Raw genomic sequence first — 21,032 nt, forward strand, 5'->3', positions numbered from 1 at the left:
GGGAATGTACATGGGTGCAACCACTATGGAAAACAGTATCAAAGTTCCTCAAAAAACTAAAAATAGAACTACCATTTGATCCAGCAATCTTACTCATGGGCATCTATCCAGAGAAAACCATGACTAGAAAAAATACATGCACCCCAATGTTCATGGCAGCACTGTTTACAATAGCCAAGACATGAGAACAACCTAAAAGTCCATCAAAAGAGGAATGGATATAGAAGATGTGGTATATACATATGATGGAATATTATTCAGCCATAAAAAATAATGAAATAATGTCATTTGCTGTAACATGGATGGAACTAGAAATTGTCATACTAAGTGAATTTAAACAGTGAAAAACAAACATCATATTATATCACCTACATGATATGTGGAATCTAAAAAAAATGAAAGACTCACAGATTTTGAGAAACTTGTGGTTACCAAAGGGGTCTGGTGGGGAAGGTGGGAGGGATGCACAGGGGTTTGTGTCTGGCATATGCACACTGAGATATAGGAATGACTGGTCCATGGGGACCTGCTGTATAGCACAGAGAACTCTACTCAATATTCCGTGATAATCTATGTGGGAAAATAATCAGAGAGAATGGATATATGTGTATATATGGCTGGGTCATTTTGTTGTACAGCAGATTTCATCACAGCCTGGTAAATTAACTATACTTTGATAAAAATTTTTAGAAAGAATAAATAAATTTTCTTGCTGGAAAATGCCACTAATTATATAACCCTTTCTACTCTTTGAAGCAGAAGGTTTTTCCTTTAAGCACCAACACGTTTCTTTTAGCCCTCAGCAAAATCGATGTGCACACATGCCAAGGTACAGTTCACAGGAAATGTACATTTCACACGATGGTTAGACCTTTTGGAGTTGTTAACTGAGCCAATCATAAGACTTTAAAAGCCCTAAGAATCCTCTAACCAAGAGCTCATGGCTGGGTGATTGGGCTCCTGGCACTGAAACAACAACAAATGATCAAATCTCTTACTCCTGCTGCCAAGGTATCCAATAAATTGGTTGGACATTTGCTTCTTGATGGTCAATGATTTTAGAAGGAGGAAAGGAGGGAGGGATCACCAAGATTATGCAAAACAGAACCACCTACACTTAGTGGTAAGTGGGTTTTTCGTTACCCTTTACTGTGAACATGCTTGTGTCCATCACTCTGGAAAGTCATCCTATACCATATTCTGAAAAAAGCTGATGAAAAAGAGACTCAGACATCATGATATTTGCCAGTCTATTCTCTCATTATCCTTTGCCTTTATGCTAGGCAGGATAAGCCCATCTTTCAGAGAGGTCATTGTCATGGCTGTCATCTTCATCATCTCCTTCATCACCATCTTCCTTTACTGAGCAACTACTATCTGCCAGGGCCCAAGAACATAACCCATAATACTTGACTGCTGCACAGAAATCATACGGGCTGTTATGCTGATATTCCCATATTTGGGTAATCAAACCAAGCCTCAAAGAATTAATTTCCAAAAGTTCTATATTTCATAAGTGATTAAAAAAACTAGATTGGAACCCAAGTTTATATAACTCTAGATCCTATGGCTTACACAGCACTATATGGATGGACTCACAGTTTCACTTTATCTAATTTTACATGTCTAGAATTAATCATGGAGATAAAATGAAAGATTTAATTATAAAAACAATTTTGTCTAAAAATAATCATCCCTCGACCTCTATTGGTTAAAAGAACCAGAAGAGAAAATATAAATGAAAATTGCCACGATGGGAATTCCTCCATGGATCAGCAGGTTAAAGACCCAGCATCACCACTGCTGTGTCTCAGGTCACTATTGTGGCATGGGTTTGATCCTTGGCTCAGGAAATTTAACATGCCATGGCACAGAAAAAAAAAAATTTGCCGTAATATATACAGAAGTGACAATAAGGATAAAAAGGTAAGACATGAGGCTGAGCTGAGAGTTTACTGCAATCTGCCCTTTCACTCAGGAGAATCATCCAGATGTCTGGTCTGGGATCCAGATAAGTAAGACCCTACCTAATAGTCTGTTCACAAATTCCACTTGACCATATGGCAGCCTCAGTTTTGATCTGCGCTTCACCTACATGGGTTGAGTGAGTGAGTAGCTGGCTCTCTGAAAACCCTCAAATCCAGGTAGTGTGTTTTGGGGCCACCCTCGCCATGCCTTGAAAGTTGTATTTCATGTGGAATGCTTCCAGAAAACTCAACCTGAGAAGTTCTGGCTTCATTCACTCCTTTACCTTTGGATGGTGGCTCTTTACTAGGATAAAAGTGAGTAGTCATCTTATCCATTGCTGGATGGCAGTGGAAGTCATACCCAGAGCACAAGAGCACCTAGTCCTATTTCTAAAGAGTGCTCAGTAGCCAAGAGATGCTATTAAAATTCAAATAGGCATTCAGAAGCTGAAGGACCAGCCAGGGAAAAGCACTTTCCTTCCTTCCAACCACTTACAGCCATACTCAGAATACACCAAGAATTCCTTTCATTCTAGCAACTACTTTTCTAGGTTTGTTCGAAGACCTAAATCAAGCAAGCCCAGGCTTTCATAAATGGCAGTGGTTTGGGCTGAAACTGAAAACTATGATTCAGATGATGCAACTCTGCTGAAAGTTTTATGTATGTATGTTCTGTAATGAAGCAAACATAAAACTGAAATCATGAAATGAGTAGTGTTCACTGCCTTTCCATTTTCCAAGTAGTTATTTGACTGTTTCTGGAGTTTAGCAGCCCACTTCTGCTAAATTAAAAAAAAAATTATGAAGACAAAAAATAGAAACGTTTCTAAATTGTACCAAAGTTGCTATGTGCTAAAATGATGCAAAGGTGTATACATTCTTTTTTCTTACATTATCATGCTCCATCATAAGTGACTAGATTGACAGAATGCTGTAAACCAGCTATAATGGAAAAAATAAAAAGAAATCAAAAAATAAATAAATAATAAATAAAAAAATAAAAAAGATGCAAAGGTGCAAACATGATGCTGGAATAAACACTGCTCATTTCTTCACTAGGGTTTTTTGAATATAGGAGTAAAATATTAAAACAACATTTTACAAATTTTCTTAATTCAGAAACCCTCCATAATCTGAGAAACACTTTTAAATTACATTTGGTAAGAACTGGATCATTATCCAACAGTGTCTATTTCATAATGACACTTGAGAGTTTGACAAACTATGGAAGTGGCCCAAACCCAGCCACCTAAGGGTGTTTCTGAGTAAATTTTATTAGAAAACAATCACGTCAATTTTCATGCCTCTATCTATAGATACTTTCATGATGCAGAGGCAGAGTTGACTAGATGCAAGAAACTATATGGCCTGTGGACATAAAAAAATATTTACTATCTCCCCTTTACAGAAAATGTTTGATGACCCAGCCTTTTAAAAATAGGCATATTGCTGTGGCTCTGGCATAGGCCGGCAGCTACAGCTCCGATTAGACCCCTAGCCTGGGAACCTCCATATGCCGTGGGAGTGGCCCAAGAAATGGCAAAAAGACAAAAAAAAAAAATAGGCATAATAATTGCAGTTAGGCTTCTACAGGTTTCTGAAACAGAACAAAATCCAAATCTGAACTGTCGTTACTCTCCAATACATCCCATTTGTAACTGTTAAAAGAAATGCTTTATCATTTCATTTCCTATACCTCTTAAAATATGCACTAATCCAATCATCTGTCAATGGACATTTGGGTTGTTTCCAGGTCTTGGCTATTGTGAATAGTGCTGCAATGAACATGCGGGTGCATGTGTCTTTTTCAAGGAAAGTTTTGTCCAGATCTGGTCGCTTATGATGGAGCATGATAATGTGAGAAAAAAGAATGTATACATGTATGTGTAACTGAGTCAAGTGGAAAATTGACAGAACACTGTAAACCAGCTATAATGGAAAAAAATCATTTTATATACATATATATATATTTATATATATGTATATAAAATACGTATGTATGTAATAGAATTTCCTATGGACCTCAGAAAGTTTTTGAAAAGCAAACTACTCGGGTAGTGTTTGCCCCTTTCCTAATGACAAAATGAGAGGCAAAGCCTCATCCCCTGCTTGCTGCCCAGCTACATGAGGGATCTGTATGAGCAGGTGCCAGGAGAAGGAAGCATAAAGGCAGAGGTTCTCAAGGATGGCTTTACAGTAGAGACACTCAGGAAGACCAAGCATTGACCAAAGCCAGGTCCCACCCCAGAGGGTCTGGCTCTGAGGCCAGGGGAGCAGAATTGTTTAATTTCCCCAGGTGATTCTACCATGCAAACGGCATGGAAAACCCCTGAGTTCCGGTAAGGAAGGAAGCTGTTTCTAACAAAGAAGCCTCTTCACTTTTTTTGACCTTTCCTTTCAATTTGTAAATTGAGAAGGATGAAATGAAGTTCTCTGAGGTCATTCCTATCTGTGATTTTGAGTTTAGTTCCACTGAATTAATCTCCCCAGAAGAAGAAACGTGGGAACTGCGACTCCTTGTTACCAAGAGATACGCAGAATGAATAGAAACAGAATAGTAATGGGTTTGTCGCCCCTAGAACTTGGGGAAGAAGACTGGATCCTGCAAGTTTTGCCACCCTAGGGTTCCATCCTCCAGGCAGGAGAGAAGCAGGGCCATTGCTGTTGCCACTGTCCTCTCTAAGCCCCCACAGTTCTGGCTCACTTCCATTTAATAGATGATAACTGAGTCTCATACTGAGCAGAGAGGAGGAGTATTGCAAATGAGAATATTTTCTTTAAGATTAAGGTTAGATGGGTCAAATTCTGGTTCTGCCACTTGTTAGCTGTGAGACATGGGGTTAATTTATTTTTTCTAGGCATCAGTTTCCTCATCTGCAACATAGGGTAATATTCATCTCTATTCTGGGACAACTGTAAGGATTGAGTGCAATAATGCTTATGGAAGATGTAGCACAGTTCTGGTCACAGTGTAGGCTAAAGCAATATTACATTATGAATGTAATCATATTATACTGCTATGATCTGATGATGATGCTTTGGCGATAGCCAAGTGAATCAAAGGTTCTGGTCATCAATGATTTTACCATCTGTTATTACATAAGACACTTAGCTGGTTTTATTAACATTTTATGTGCTTTAGAATAGCAAGATAGGAAGATGTCTTTGCACATAAAGTATTCGGGGATTACAATAACAGCAGAAGACAACGTGCATACATCAGTGTGCAGACCTGTCCAGTCCCTTCCACCCTGCAGACTGCACTACATTCCAAATGACGTGTTATTGTTATGCAGATGGGCATGCAAAAGCAGTACAAGGTGTTGTTCTGAATGTTTTCAAACTTCCTATAAATGGGATCTTGTTACCTGTATGATGGTGAAACCTGCTGTTTCTGCCCAACCTTAGGCTTTTTGAGATGTATTCTTATTAAGGACACGATTCAATGCCATCTATTCTAATGGCTAAATTCTATACCACCTCATAATTCTGGCTACAATTTATCTTCCATGTGTTGATGGGTACTTGGCTGTTTCCATTATTCTGTATTTTAAAAAGAGAGAAATACTTCACTATCCGTTAATGTACATATTTTCTCATGTTCAAGGGTGAGAATTTCTGAGGAGTTTGCTGAAGCATAGACTATGCACATCCTTAATGTCTCAGACTCCTTTCCTGGTTCTTTCTCATCTCCTAGATCTCTTTTTTCGTTTTCTTTTCTTTTCTTTCTTTCTTTTTTTGGGGGGCACACCCATGGCGTATGGAATTTCACAGGCGAGGGCTTGAATCAGATCTATAGCTGCCAGCCTATACCACAGTCACAGCAATGCCAGATCCAAGCCGTGTCTGCAACCTACACCACAGCTCACGGTAACACCGACTGAGCGAAGCCAGGGATCAAACCCACACCTCATGGATGCTGGTTGGGTTTGTTTCCAATGAGCCACAACAGGAGCTCCCCATGTCTTAGATTTCTAAAGGGCGACAGATCCAGAGCCCCATCCTCAAACTCCGCCTTTTCTGTACCTGCCCTCACTTATTAGAGAATGCCATTTGGTATTTGTCTTTAAATATCACCCGTGATTACTATCTCCAGTCCAGACAGTAGCCCTAAACTCTCCATTTGAAAGGGACATTTAATGGATACGGTACATGCTCACCACCGTGTCCATCTTCCAGGCACACACACTGTATCTTTTGTTCACACTTTTGCTGAGATGGGATGACATGACTCTTTCCTCATGAGAAAATAAGGAATAGGTCACATGTCTTCAGTTTCCCTAGGACACGGAGTTGCAGAGTTTTGAGGGTGGAGGTTGTTGGGGCTAGGGCTGTGGACACTCACCTATAAGGGACTAAGGGGAGAAGAAATGGGCAGAGGGAAAACTTGACTGTGATGCAGTTACAACAAAGCATCCGAGGATCCTAGAGTTGGGTGAACTGTCACAATTGTTCTCAACTGAGTCAAGAGCTTCATGTCAACTGTCACTAGGAGTGGGCTGCCTTCAGGAAGAAGACATTTCCTTAGGCTAGACAGTTCTCCTTCTAGGAGCAATTCATGGGACAAGATTTGGGGGTGATCCATTAGCACCCGACTCTAGAAGAACAGGGACAACGCTTCCTCCAGACCTCACAGGGAATGTGGGGTGATAGACCAGTGCGTCCACTGCACACGCACAAGTGGAGGCAGTGGTGAGACCCTGCCCTTCTCCCACCTTTTCCTTCCTTAAGCAGTGAGTGTGAAGAGACCACGAGAGGAAATGGCAGAGTTACGTCACTAAATCACGACATAAAAGGCAGTTGTCCTGGAGGAGTGTTCAGTCTACAACAGGCATGGTGTCAGTGGGCTGTGAACTTAGGATTTAAACCATCGAGATCAGTTTTTGTTACGACAGCATAAGACTGACCCAAAAGGACTACTTCAGTATCCAAAACTAACACACGCAAAACCAAGTCCCTGGTCCCCAACCTCCTCCAAACCTACTGATTTCTACGATCTTCAAGATCTTAGTAAATGGAAATTCCATTTTTTGAGTTTTTAAACTAAGAACTCATGTACCACATGGTAACTCCTACAAAGCCAATCAGTTCTTCCTTTGGAGTAAACGTACCTCACACCTCCAACTTCACCTCTGGTCCAAGCCAGAGACATTTCTCCCCCAGATTATTGCCACATCCTCCTAATTGATTCCATGCCACTGTATGGACCACCTTCTACTTTTTAGCAGAGAAGATGGGGTAATCCAGTCAGACAAATTACACTTTGCTCAAAACCCTCAATATGTATCAATTGGCTTTTATGCTCGATAGTTCTCTAGACCACTTATCGTCATCAGGCAAATTATAAATATATTTTTAAATAAAGGATTGGTTCCACAAGAGCAAAACTTTCTGTGACACCCATTGCCATATCTGCTATATCTAGAATAATAGCCACTCTCATGCTGAATATGTATTTTTTGAATAGATGAATTGAATATGTAAAGTAATAGTTCGTAGATTATATTGAATTCTCTGTATAGACCTTTATTTTATTTCGTATGTATGTGTGTGTGTATATATATATATGTGTATATTTATGTGTTGTGTGTGTGTGTTTTCTTATCAGGGCAGTGTTTGTGGCATATGGAAGTTGGGTCAAAGGCTAAAGCTCAAATTGGAGCTCAGCTGCCTATTTACACCGTAGGTGCGGCAACACCACATCCAAGACGTGACCTACACCACAGCTTGAGGTAACACCATATCCTTTAACCCACTGAGTGAGGCCAGGGATCGAGCTTTTGCACTCTCACAGAAACTAAGTCGGGCTCTTAACCCGCTGAGCCACAATGGGAATGCTCTCTTACTTAAATCTTAATAACTCATTTATTTCCTTTTTTTCTTTTCATATTTCCATGGCTAAAATCTTCATTACCACTCTTAGGGATCTTTTACCGTGAAAGAGAGAGCTGAATTTTATCATAATTTTTCTGCATCTATGGAAATGATTATGTGATTTCCTAATAATTAATGGGATTTCTAATGTTTAACCATCTTTAGATCCCTGAAATAACCTGCCTAATCTTTGAAATTCATGTCAGATATCAGAGCTCAAGAGATATGGACCACATATTCTGATTGAAAGATGCCTTGCAACCATTCCTTAGAGATGGCTGTTTTCATATCACGGACTGTTTCAGTGACAGGTATGGTATTTTTAAAAGCTTTTTCAAGCAAAGTCAAGGCTTTCAGGAGCTCAAAAGTTATTGTGAATTAGTACAATAGGCTGGTGAAGGACATTGGCACTTGGGAGAGCTCACCTTAGAATACAGTGGTCAGAGATGAATTGGTATAAACAGATCATTGCTCTACAAAAATGAAAGTCCAGTGTTACCCGATCTTCAGATATTTGTTGAGGAAGATTGGAAATCTGCGCTTTTGAAATGTAACTCATTTCAAGATATTTTTAATTAATATAACTTCATGAAAGAAGATCTCTTGTGAGCCAAGCATAACACTTCCCCAGGGTAAATTAGGACCATGAGTTTGAGACCTCCGGTGTGTTAGCAGGAGTCTGTGTCCTTCTCTGTTTTTAATAAATATTTTAACTCTTTTACCTCTATTCTTTGTTTTTAAATTATGGGTAATCATAATTGTCTCACTAGTTGTGGTGAATAAATAAGTTTTGGAAGTATGAAAACAATGTTGAAATAAGAGAAAGTCCCCCAGGCCTCCCAGCCTGTGAATGCACCCCTGCAGACGAGAAGGGGAGGGGGGAGGCAATTGAGTTCATATCCCTCTATCATCCCTTGAAGAAACCAGCTGTGAGAGTAGCCCAAGAAAGAGATCAATACAAGGAACAAGTAGAAGGAATCGGAGTTTCATTTTTTTCCCCATTTTTTCCTCTGTTCTCTGTGCCATTTAAGTTTATTGAAATAGAGTTGATTTACATTGTTATAATTTCTGCTGTACAACAGATTCAGTTATACATATACGCATATCCATTTTATTTTTCAAATTATTTTCCCATATAGATGATCACAGAATATTGGGTAGAGGTCCCCAGGCTGTACAGCAGGTCCCCATTGGCCAGTCATTCCATGTACCGCAGTGCATATGTCAACCCCAACACCCAGTCCAGCCCTTCCCCCCCCATGTCCTCTTCGAGGAATAGGAGCTGTAATACATATTCCTTCTTCCTACTTCCCAGTCCAACTCGAATATTATTTACCATAAAAAAATGGAGCTGTTAAAACCATCCATGCTGGATGGCTGGTTGGCTTACACCAAATCCCTGCCAGGAAGTTCAGGTTATGGGGTGGATGCTGCCCATTTCGGTCCCTTTTACTCCCCCATATCTGCAAGGGCAGGCACTGCAGGGCACACAGCGATGAATGGTACTGGGCTCCAGTTCTCAGGAAGCTTCTGGACTAGGACGGAGATAAGCCACATGCCTTGCACTAGACAAGGCAGAGGAGGGAGCATGACTGCGTGGCACCAAGTGTGGCCCTGTCAGCCCTTGGCCAACACTGGCAGGTCTCTCTGTGCCTTAGTTCTGTGTGTAAAAGAATGATTTGTACCAACCTCAGTGTTGAGGGGACTATGAGATGAATGCACCTGAAAGGCATTCCCACTTGACACCTAGTGAAAACGGAGTGAGGGTGAATCCTTGCTAGTCTATGAAAAAGAAGCAAAATACCATGGCCAGGCACCTTGGCTGTCCAAAGAGATGTTTGGAAGGCAGGGCCATGTAAGCCAGGACTAGAAGATGGATAAGATTCAACAGGCAGGGTCAGTTGTATGACACAGAAAAAGTTCTCCAAAACAGGGGCCAGGTGCCAAAAAAGCACCAGGCAGGGAATGCAGGGAGGTGTGTGGGTAGAAGCTGGGTTTTTCCAAAAGCCATCCATCTGCAGACAGAATCAGGGACGTCCACGCAAGTTTATCTGAATTCATTTGTCATTCTCAGAGTGTCCAGTGTTTTTCTCCAGTGTATACAGATTTCTGGATTTAAGCAATATGCCAGAGGCTCTACTACTTTACAGTAGGCTCAGAGAGAAGCTGGGGGTTGGGAAGACACCTGAGGGCACCAACCAAGATGGACCTGGCTGAACGGGGCAGGGGGCACGTGGAGCGCACACCTGCAGTGATGTCAGTGCTGGGCTCACCTGCCCAAGCTGAGCGGAAGGCCAGGGGGAGGCTCGGCGAGCTGGGGGGAGGGATGCATCTGCGTCAGCCCCACAAATGAGGCTGTGAGAGGCCACTGATTAAAATGCAGGGCCCTGTGAGAGGGCGAGGTGCCGCAGCTGGACAGCAGCTTCTCCGAGTCATCTGAAAAAGCCTCTCTCACAGCTGGAGAGAAAATAGCCCGGGCGCCACTGGCAGACCATTGTGAAAAGCAAAGAGTCCTTCTTCTGGCGGAAGCAGAAGTTCACCCAGCTGTCAAGTATTTGAAATGTAAAAACCCCAGGGCTCCTGGGGAGGGGAGAAGACAGAGGCCACGTCAGAGGAAATGCAAGCTGCTCCGGGGGTTGAGGAAACCGTGGGCTGCTGAGTTGACTTTGAGAAATCAATAAGGCTTTCAGAGAGCAGGGGAGAAAAAACAGTTCCGGAGAGAGGGCAGAGAAAGAGGGCCAGCCGCACTCTGAGCAAGGAGCTGCTGGAAGGGCACAGGCGGCTGGGGATGCTGTTCCCTCTGGGGTCCCCAGGCCAAGAGCCGAGAATGAACTGAAAGATCGATGAAAATAGGGTGCCTGGGCATCTTGATCCTTCTGACCCATCTCCTGCAGGAAAGTGAAGTCCCACGCATGGCACCAGGACCCCTGGCCTCCCTGCACCTGCCCTGGGGTTGCAGTCTCCTGACCCCTCACTGTTTCTGGCAGTGCACTTCCTTAGCCACCAGCCCACCCCCACAAGAAAATGTCCCCAAAGAAAATTCAGTGTCCACACTCTGCCCAGTTTTCTGATTCCCACCCCCAGGTGCCCCAAAGAGAATTAGGTGGTCTGTCTCTGTCTTTCTTTCCACAAGCCTCAGCTATGACTCATCACTTAACAAGTGTGTATTAATGACCAGACATTTGTCAGACCTTGTGTCTTCTGCTAGGAAGATGTGGTGAACAAACACCTTTATCCTAGGGAGTTTTTTCCAGTCCAGAAGTGTAGGCAGGCAGGTGGATGATAAATGCTGTTATATGATAAATGCTCCAATCCAGTCCTCTAATCCCTAAGAACATGTGACACAGGGCACTGGCTAAGCAGGGCAGAAGCTGTAGGCTAATGGAGAAAATAGAAATGCAATTGCTTTCCTGTCAGCTCCAGTACCCAGAGCTGTTCAAACCTCAGGCTTGCCTGCAGTTCCCAGCTTACTCTATCGCTGCATTGTTCATGTACTTGTGTGTCTACACACCAGGAGTGTAATAGTAGGGGGGGCTGTGTGGGGGTCCCCTGTACCCTTAAACCTCTCTGTAGACTGGTTCTTTTGTTCTAAGATGACATTTAAGGCCAAAATCTTTATATCTGGGTGGGAGCAGGGCATTTTTAAGTGAAAAAAAAAATCAGTTTCTTTGATATAATTAAAAACAACATAGTGTTTAAGGCCCAGCTGTGTCCACCCCCATGTAGTAATAAGTGACATGAAGGTATCACCTGCAGCTAGGCCTGCATGCTGCCACCTGCCCCTCATGCTGTGGACTCTAATTCCTGGCTCCTTCAGGACTGGGGAGTTGAGGAAGGGAGTTGGGAGGTGATGAGAGTTCTTAGTTGAATTCACTCTGAAGCTGGTGTCTACACGCTCTGGCCCAAAAGGTGTTTGGGGCTGATCTTTTCTCCCTGGGTGATTTTGTGGGAGGCTTTGAAATCTTTCCTTGCCTTGGAGGATTCATACCTCAGTTCTCCGGATTCCCTTGATCAATCAGAATCAGGAAAGCAGAAACACAATAGTTATTTTAACAGAGAGAATTTAATCTAGGGATTGGATTAGGCAGGCATCAGGCAACATAAAGGCATCAAAGGAAATTGGAGTCCTCCCGCTGTGGCAGTCAGCATAGCGGGTGGTTACCTGCCCTGTGTCTAGGAACAAGGAAAGAGATTGGGATTCTAGGAACATGGAAGCTTAGAGGAAGATTTTTCCAGAGCTGGAGCCCAGTCCTATGAGGAGGTGCTGCCCACTGGTGCTGATGGCTCAAGAACTTGAGGGAAGTCCCAGGAGCTGGGGCTCAGACCTTGGAAGAGGGAGTGCTGCTTAGGGAGAGGGAATGATGAGGCTGGTTCTAGAAATGTGGACAAAACCAGAAAGTGAGATAAAGTGCTGCTCAGCAGGCACTGCAAGGAGGAAGCAGCATTGCTAATCAGCTGCTGATATGAAAGGTGTGCAAAGAGAAAGACGACACCCTGTCCCTCCTCCAGGCTTGCAGTTGCCCCTGGTAGCCCCTTGGGCAGAAGGGATCAAGGAACCCTGGCAAAGCAGAAAGATGGTCTGGAGCCACAGCCCCAACATCACAGAGCTGAGTATGGAATGAGCGCAGAGGAGCTGGGAGACAGCAGTTTCCTGATCCATGCTCCATCCCAATGGCCACTTAACTTCCTTTCTCCCAACCAAGTCATCAGCTCTCTTACCCCTGTAAGCAGCGAGTCTAACACATATCTGGTCTCTTGCTAATGGCTCATGCCAAGTCTGTGGGGAATAATCACATATTTTCACCCAAATGGTCAAGCTTCTCTTCAGAAGCTCACCATGGTGACTGTCTCCCCTTTGCTCATACTTAGCATCTTTCAGGAGGGAGGCAGACACTAGCTCACCATGTCTGCCAAAATATAAACCACAGATAGCCAGGCTTCTGAGCGACTTTCTTAAAGCACCTTTTCTTTGACCTGAAAGAGGAGAGAAAGCCCTTGTTCCTCATGGTACTCAAAACTCACACCAGAAAAATCTTGCCCCCACCCCCCAGCTTCTTCCAAACCCTTCAGATCATCAGATGGGTGAGGGGTGCTGAGTCACACCTTGGTTTTTTCTTCTTCTCTCTGAAATCCAGCCTCGAGTTCCTGTACCTCATGCTGGAATATGATATCTGTTGATCTGTTAGTGCCTCAACTGAAATTTCCACTTGAACATTCTGTTAAATTTTAATTAATAAATTCAAAATTAGAGGAAAGAATCAGATGTCACATAAAAACGTCATTTGTTCATTCACCGACCTACCTTATATGAAGTGTTACCAAGATAACAAGAGGAAGAGACATCACCATTTCCCATGATATATGCATGAACTAAAAGAAAAATAGAAATACATAGAAATAATCAGAATGAGGGGTGCAAAAATTGGGGGAGCCATAATGAAGCCTGCCCAGACGAACAGACACTGGAGTTGGGTTTTCAACAGCAGATTACCCAGTAAGAGAGAGAACTGAAGATTTTCTAGGCAGGAGCAGCAGAGCCTAGACAGGCTTAGGCTTTATCAAATAGAAGAATGCCTCAAAGACAAACAAACGTCAAGATGGTGATTAGCCTGCCAAGGCCATGGGTGCTGGGAGCTTGGATCCGCTTCCGTAGCCAATGGGGAGGCGTCTCGGTTTAGATCTAGGGTGGTGGTGCACTTTCATTTTGATTTGTTTCCTTGAATGAAGACGGTACGACCCAAATCTGTGAAACTGGCTAGGAGATCGATGTTACAACAATGGTATTTTTTACAGATGCATTTCCAAACTAAGGCAGTGAGAAGATTTCAGATAGGATCTTGTTAGGACTTTAGAGATTACAGTCAGATCTTGGTGACACTGGACTTGATACTTGAGCAGAAAAGGTGAAACTCATTCAGATAGTTTATATCATGAAGTTGGTATTCTGGTCTCACCTCGATTAGGGATTAGGGAGATGGGAAGCAGGTGACCAGAAGACACTGAAGATGATGGGTCTGTGGTGCCTATGAAATGTCATCACTTCAGGGATATCAGGAGAGAGATTGAGGCTGAAAGGAGGAGCCTGGGAGTCTTTGTCTTGCGATTTGGGGTCTGAGTTACTCTCAATTTGGCACAAACTCATGAAGAAAACTGGATATTACAATGTGACCCTTGAAATTGCTAAAATATAAGATATACATATATTTATGCATGTGTTTACTTGAAATAAAATTCTCTTGATATAAATAAACCCTATAATGCATTGCCCAAATGAATATTTAAAAGACTACCAAGAAAGACAGATCCATTTTAAAGACATCTCACCCTTTTCCCCCCTCCCTAAGGAACACGTTATTTCCAACCACAGAAAAATGCATTCAAGACCCAAATTTTGTTGCAACGCAGTGACATCTAGTGTTCAATTTGGCTAACATCAAGAAACAATTCCCCAGGGAAACATGAGTTGCATTTCTGCTTAAAATTCGGACTGGGTTTTAAAGGAAAAGTTGTAGAGGAAGAGCCAAGTCTCCTTATCTGGTCTTAGTTCCAGCAGGTGGTAAATCTCCGTCTATGTACAGATGCACACAGGCACACATGCACCTCAAGGTCAGAGGCTGTGCTTTTAATCTAGAACCATGAGCATTTCTCATCTGATGAGGTCTTTCTGAGGTTTTAACTTAATTGTAATATAATTATTAGAACTTGGGTTTTCCATTTGTTTTCATGATAATCATTAAATTTCTTTGTATAAACATAATTATGCCAAGATAGGTTTTCATCCTAAAATTGCAAGTGTGGTTTGCAGTTATATCCTGAATGGTTAGATTCAGAAGGACAGAGGCAAGAAATGTGCCTGCTGGTCTTGTGCATTTTCGCACGCAGAACAGCTTTCCAAGGGTGTAGCTTGATGACATGAGCTCTTCTCTACAAGTCAGGTGTCCTGTGCTCTCGTCTAGTGTTGTCCTTAACCTTCAGTGTGACCTACAGCAAGTCACCTGAGCCTGTGAACTGTATCTGTCACTAAGATCTGAACGGAGTAATGTTTCACACACACTTATCAGTGAGGTGCTCATTTCCTTTTAACACATCTCTTTTTTATCGTTTCTTAATTGGAGGACCCTTGAGTTGTTTCCAACTTTTGATTCTTACTATATTACACCGAATATTCTTTTTTGATACAATTTTAAAGGTACTTTCCATTTGCAGTTGTTACAAAATATGCATGCACACCAACGTTCTTAGCAGCATTCTTTGCGATTGCCAAGATATGGAAACAACCTAAGTTTCCATCAACAGATGAATGGATAAAGAAGATGTGGTACATATATACAATGGTATACTGCTCAGGCACAAAAAAGAATGAAAATTTGCCACTTGCAGCAATATGAATGGACTTAGAAGGCATTAGGCTAAGCGAAGTGGGTCAAATAGAGAAAGATAAATACTATATGATTGCACATACGTGGAATCGAAAAGACACAACGAACTAGCAAATACAATAAAAAAAAGAGCAAACTCAGAGGTATAGAGAAAAACTAGTAGATACAAGTGACGGGGGCAACATCGGGGTGGGGGAGGGGAGGCGCAAACTATTGGGTATAAGTCTCAAGAATGTATTGCACAACATGGGGAATATAGCCAATATTATGTAATAACTGTAAATGAAAGATGCTTATTTTGTCAATCTTCACAATTCCTTTGAGACACATTATACCTTAAATATATAAAGGAATATTCATATAGAAATATATACATAATAAATACAGAAAGTAAGGTTCAGAGAAATAAAGTGAATGTACAGGATGTACCTGAAGTCCTGGGGTGTACGTCAGTGTTGCTGGGCATACCCCACAGCTGCCACTTAGAGTGAGCATCAGTTAAAAACAAAGTACAGGAAAACATCATTAACTAGATCCTATGAGCTTCTTCAAAGGAAGTGCAAGCTAGTAATATTGTATATATCTATCTATATCTACATCTCTCTATATACAAATCTATTCATCCCCAAGAAGAAATTGGGGGAGTTCCCATTTTGGCTTAGTAGGTTAAGAACCCAACTAGTATCCATGAGGATGTAGGTTTGATCCCTGGCCTCGCTTAATGGGATCCAGCATTGCTGCAAGATAAGGCATAGGTCACAGATGCGGCTCAGGTCCAGTGATGCCGTGGCTGTCGTGTAGGCTGGCAGCTGCAGCTCCAATTTGCCCCTAGCCTGGGAACTTCCACATGCCACAGGTGCAGCTGTAAAAAGAAAAAAAAAAAAAAAAAGGTTTTGTTTTTGTTTCGGATTTGGATACAATTTTGTAACTTATTCATTTTTGTAGCATATTGGGAGGTTACCATATTCAAAATTAAATGCTGAAAATAAGGTTCAAGTTGAATGAAAAGAAATAAAATGAATGCATGCTTAGTATGTATTCATACTGTCATTGAGAATCACCTGTTTCACATTTCACTCTCCAACAGCCCCACAGGTCAAGCGGTGGCCTTTCCCACCGTCCGGAGAGAAGGCTGATCCCTGCTCCCTGACTTTTCTGTCTGAAGGTAAAGCAAAAATAAATTGTCATTCTCCTCCCATCACCTCCCATTAGTAGAGGTTTTTTTTTAAGTTTGTAATATCCAGCATTTATTACCATAAGGGGGAACTGCACATCCTGCTGCCCAGGGTAAAAGGGGGCAGCTTTGGAGAGACATTGAACATTAAGGCTCACATCTGGGAATCTGCATATCCACCTAACAATTCAACTCTTTATTCCACAATATCTTTTTTCCGACTTGTGCAAGGAAGAGTACTTGTATTTTTCTCACTGTTTACTGAAGTATTTAAAAAATATTGGTGCTTCAGGATAACACAATAACCCATCAAAGGATGTTATTAAATACCTTATAGGCTATCCATAACATATGATATTATGCAATAGTCAAAAAATTAGAGTATATTTGTGTGTACATCATATCCAGAGCTCCAAGGTAAATATTAAGTGGAAAACTACACGTTATAAACCTAGGTATTGTGTATTGAAAGTGTAAGTGTATGTTTGTTTTTTAACTGGTGCTTGCTTTCTCTCAGACACTAGTCTGAGAGCTTTACACATGTCAATTCAACAGATTCTTCTAAGAGCCCCATAAGGAAGGTGCTGCCATCAATTTCTAGGTAAAGAAACTAAGATGTGAAAAAATTGAGTGAATTAGCAAAGTTGCATATTCACCCCCTTTTCTTTCTCTCCCCTCTCCCCTTTCCTTCCCTCTCTCTCCCCTCTTTTCCTTCTGACTCCTCCCTCCCTTTCTCTATTTTTCTTTCTCTCCCCCTGACATAAGCATACAAGGGTGTATACAGACATAGAAACATTTTAGTAAATTGGTTAACTTGGAGTGAGAAGAGTTGGGGTGGTGGAAAGAGTCATGTACGTCTCTTACACCTGGACTGTGCTTATTTTTTAACAAGTATATTTTTACACATTACTAGGATGATAATCCAAGGCACATTAAAAATGAGTATGGTGTACAGAGTTCTGTCAATTTTCTACTGTAGTAAACCTGCTATAATGGAAAATATAAAAATCATTATATACAAAAATAAAATAGTCACTATGTCCAAAAAATAAAAAAAAAAAAGTATGGAATAAGGGGCCTTAGCCAAGGAGGATCCCAGCCTCTTCAGCATCTTTTGAAGGTGGAGATATGATGCCCTTCTCCCTAAGTCTGGACTAGAAACTGGGTCAGTGTTTGAATCTTTCAAAATAGCATCCCGACGTTGCCATCTGCTACCTGGCAGACAGAGTACTTAGGTTTTCCTTCTGATAGTTGATACTTGATCAGACCACGAGTGTCTTTCCTCTTGTCTGTACTAAAGCCAGGCTTGGACAGGGAGGTTTTAGGGAAGGCAATCCGAGCGGCTGATAATAGAAGTCACTTGGAAAGTGTGGGGTTATTTTTTCTAAAACAAATACATTCCCATATTCAATTTTTCATTCAAATTCAGCAGAATGAAGATGGGGTTATGGAATCTATTTTTGGAAAGTTCTCCAGATGATCCTGCTGCCAAATTTAGGAACCAGGTGATGCCCTGGGTCATATGCCAGTGGCCGGGCTGGAGTGCATAGAAGCAGGTATTTTTCAGAAACCTACACAGGACAGGTTCATGGTCCATGAGGTGAGTCAGCCACAAGGAAAATAACTGTCATGTGAGCATACAAAGAACAACTCCCAGGCCCCCAAGGGAGTGGCCTGGCAAGAGAAAGCTTACCTCCAGGGACGTGGGGATCCTGCTTCCCGCTGCCCTCTAAACTAACCGTGGAACCTCCAAGTGGATATGAAACACTTGGTCTCTAGGATCCCTCCGTTTGGTACTTAGGAAGGTGGATAAGGAACTGGGGGAAGAACTCGCGTGTTCCCTTTGCTCTGCTAAGAAGCCAAAGCACTTGCTTGTGATTCTCCTAGATGAAGGCCCTGTGGACTTCCTGCTTTTCTACTTCCACGTAAGAGCACAAGATTAACTGAAGCAGAACTTTGAACAAGACTCAGCTTTATGCTCTGGAACCCTTCCCACTGTCAATTAATAATTGACGCTCCTTCCCCTGCCAATGGCTAAGCCACAGCCAGGCTACTGTGTGGTGGACTCAGAAATGATCAGCTCTTAGGAAACCATCTCAGGCTAGAAATTGGCACCTGGCTCCATCTCTGTGCCTTTCAGTGCATCTGATTTTGCTTGCCTGTCCCATATTTCTCTCTTGCATCCTGAATCAAGCACTTAGAGCGAAGTGGCAGGTGCTAAGGAAATGACTCAGTCAATTCGAAGACCACATGATCCTTAAGCTGAAGCTTCACCCCAAAGGGAATGTTAAGGTTTTAATCACTGGTTCTGTTACCTGCTTTCTGTCCACCCAAAGGTTCTGCTCACAAGTGTCTCGTCTTCTCACCCTCAACGAGATCATGGACACGGGAGGGAGACACAGAAGGGGATGACAGTATAAGAGGGCAGTAGGGATGTGTGGGTGGTGTCACGTGTCACCCCCAATCTGTCAACCTCTGTGGTGTCTTTGGATATACATCTTAAGACCCTGCCACAAAGTCCGTCTTCCTTAGCAAGAGAGCTTTGGTCTTCTAGATAGTACTGGTCCATGGGAAATGGCCTATTTGTGAACATCTGATTGCTGAGAGGGGTTCTCATTTACAGACAACTAACAAGATTAAAGTGCTAATTTAAAAAGTGCTTAGCCTAGATCTTTCAGCAGCACCAGCCTTGCGAGTTCCTAACTGCTGTTTCTGGGAGTTTATAATTGCTGTTTCTGCTAACGGGAGCCATTTCATTCCCTTGCATGGAAATGGATCAGATAAATCACATTAGGTAGGTTTACAGAAGCAGGCAATGACAGGTTCCTCAGAACCGAAAGCTAAATAACCTGCTAGGGTCTGACTCTCTTTCATCAGGCTCTCTATCTTCAAACCCAATACCTATTTAGAGCTGCCGATAACACCCCCTGGATGCTCCTGGCCCTTGTCCTCAGAAATAATGGTCGGTTCCACCGATGCTATGGAATTTAAACATTTTTGATACAGTCTATTAAAAAGAGGGATTGTAGCTAATTCAAATTCAGCAACTTCTAATAAAAAAATTAAAAGTCCATGAAATCACATGCTGCATTTGCAAAAGAAGCCGAGTAGAAATCACACAAGGACGCTCTCTGTTCTGTCACTAAATTATCTCTCCTGGGCAGGCAGAACTGATAAGAGAGTTCATTTTACACACACCTCAGGAACAGAATGGGAGAAGATCGCGCCGTCTCCCCCAAGAGAAGGGATGTTCACTTTTCTAATGGATAAAAGCTCCTATATACTTTATGAGTGACATTTGAAATTCTCCTTTAAATAGAGGCACAGGCCGCCCGTGAGGCCCTAAGTGCAGGTTACCCCATTTGTATAAAGTCACACTTTCTTATCAAGGTAAACGCCACACTGCCCTGGGCACCCTGCTTTCATGACATGAATACGATGAAATGGTGCAAGAAACCAAAATGAGTGTAAGATGATTTTATGCAGTATATTGTTTTGCAGGATGGTATTTCAGAGTATTGTGCCTATGTTACTCGATCGAGTGCTGTAAAAGTCGTTCTCTTCTCTGTAGGTGAGGTCAAGTTTAATACTGAGCAAATGGAAAAGCCACTACTTGTAATACCTAGGTTTCATACCTCATTATCTGATTGGATCTGAAAAAACAGAGTAGAAGGAAATGAAGACAAATGGCAAGGAAAAAATGATCAGAGGATTTTGTTAAGTAAAAAATAAAAATGGGAGAGTTCCCATCATGGCACAGCAGAAATGAATCTGACTAGGAACCATGAAGTTGCAGGTTCGATCCCTGGCCTCTCGCAGTGGGTTAAGGATCTAGCATTGCTTTGAGCTGTGGTGTAGGTTTCAGATGTGGCTCAGATTCTGCATTGCTGTGGCAGTGGCAAAGACCAGTGGCTACAGCTCTGATTTAACCCCTAGCCTGGGAACCTCCATATGCCATGGATGCAGCCCTAAAAAGCAAAAAAAAAAAAAAAAAAAAAGGTAAAAATAAAAATGGATAAAGGGAACAGCAGATTATAAAGTGTTGGAAATCTGTAGAACAAAGATCAAAATCTGTTATTAGAAAAACCGAAAGTTGGATAAAGGCAAAAAAGTCCTTGAGGAAAGATTGCATAAATGAAGCAAAATGACTATAGCACCTGGGCTAGGGTAACAAATCCTATTCTCAACTTTACACTCACCAGCTCTGTGGTGTGCAAAGATCCTTTCAATCTTTGGACCTTTCTCAATTACAAAACCGAAGTCATAATCTCTGCTTTGTGAGCTTCTTACATGAGATATAAACAGCATCATTTTCACTGTCTCAAATATTGTGATAAAAACTGCATTCTGTGTGGAGTTCCCATTGTGGCTCAGTGGTTAATGAACCTAACTAGCATCCATGAGGACACAGGTTTGGTCCCTGGCTTCGCTTAGTGGGTTAAGGATCCAGTGTTGCGGTGAGCTGTGGTGTAGGTCAAAGATGTGGCTCAGATCCCAAGTTGCTGCCATAGGCTGGCAGCTACAGCTTAGATTGGACCCCTAGCCTGGGAAGCTCCATATGCTGTGGGTGCAGCCCTAAAAAGACCCCCCCCCAAAAAAAAAGAAAAAAAGAAAGAAAGAAAGAAAAAAACTGCATTC

At 42.1% G+C, this 21,032-nt stretch overlaps 1 long non-coding RNA gene across 1 annotated transcript; it reads left to right on the forward strand.

The window, feature by feature from the left end:
- The first annotated feature begins 953 nt into the window (after positions 1 to 953).
- On the forward strand, positions 954 to 16,386 carry LOC146404983 (uncharacterized). The gene is made up of 3 exons (XR_014842614.1): positions 954 to 1,123; positions 8,048 to 8,152; positions 16,308 to 16,386. It is a non-coding gene; the product is annotated as an uncharacterized LOC146404983 (long non-coding RNA).
- Positions 16,387 to 21,032: the final 4,646 nt, after the last annotated feature.

The sequence above is a fragment of the Sus scrofa genome, chromosome 3 (assembly GCF_054392235.1).
Source record: "Sus scrofa isolate SSC_HxYL_T2T_F1_AM1 chromosome 3, Sscrofa_HxYL_maternal_Yorkshire_Landrace_v2.0, whole genome shotgun sequence".
In the NCBI taxonomy this organism is placed as follows: domain Eukaryota; kingdom Metazoa; phylum Chordata; class Mammalia; order Artiodactyla; family Suidae; genus Sus; species Sus scrofa.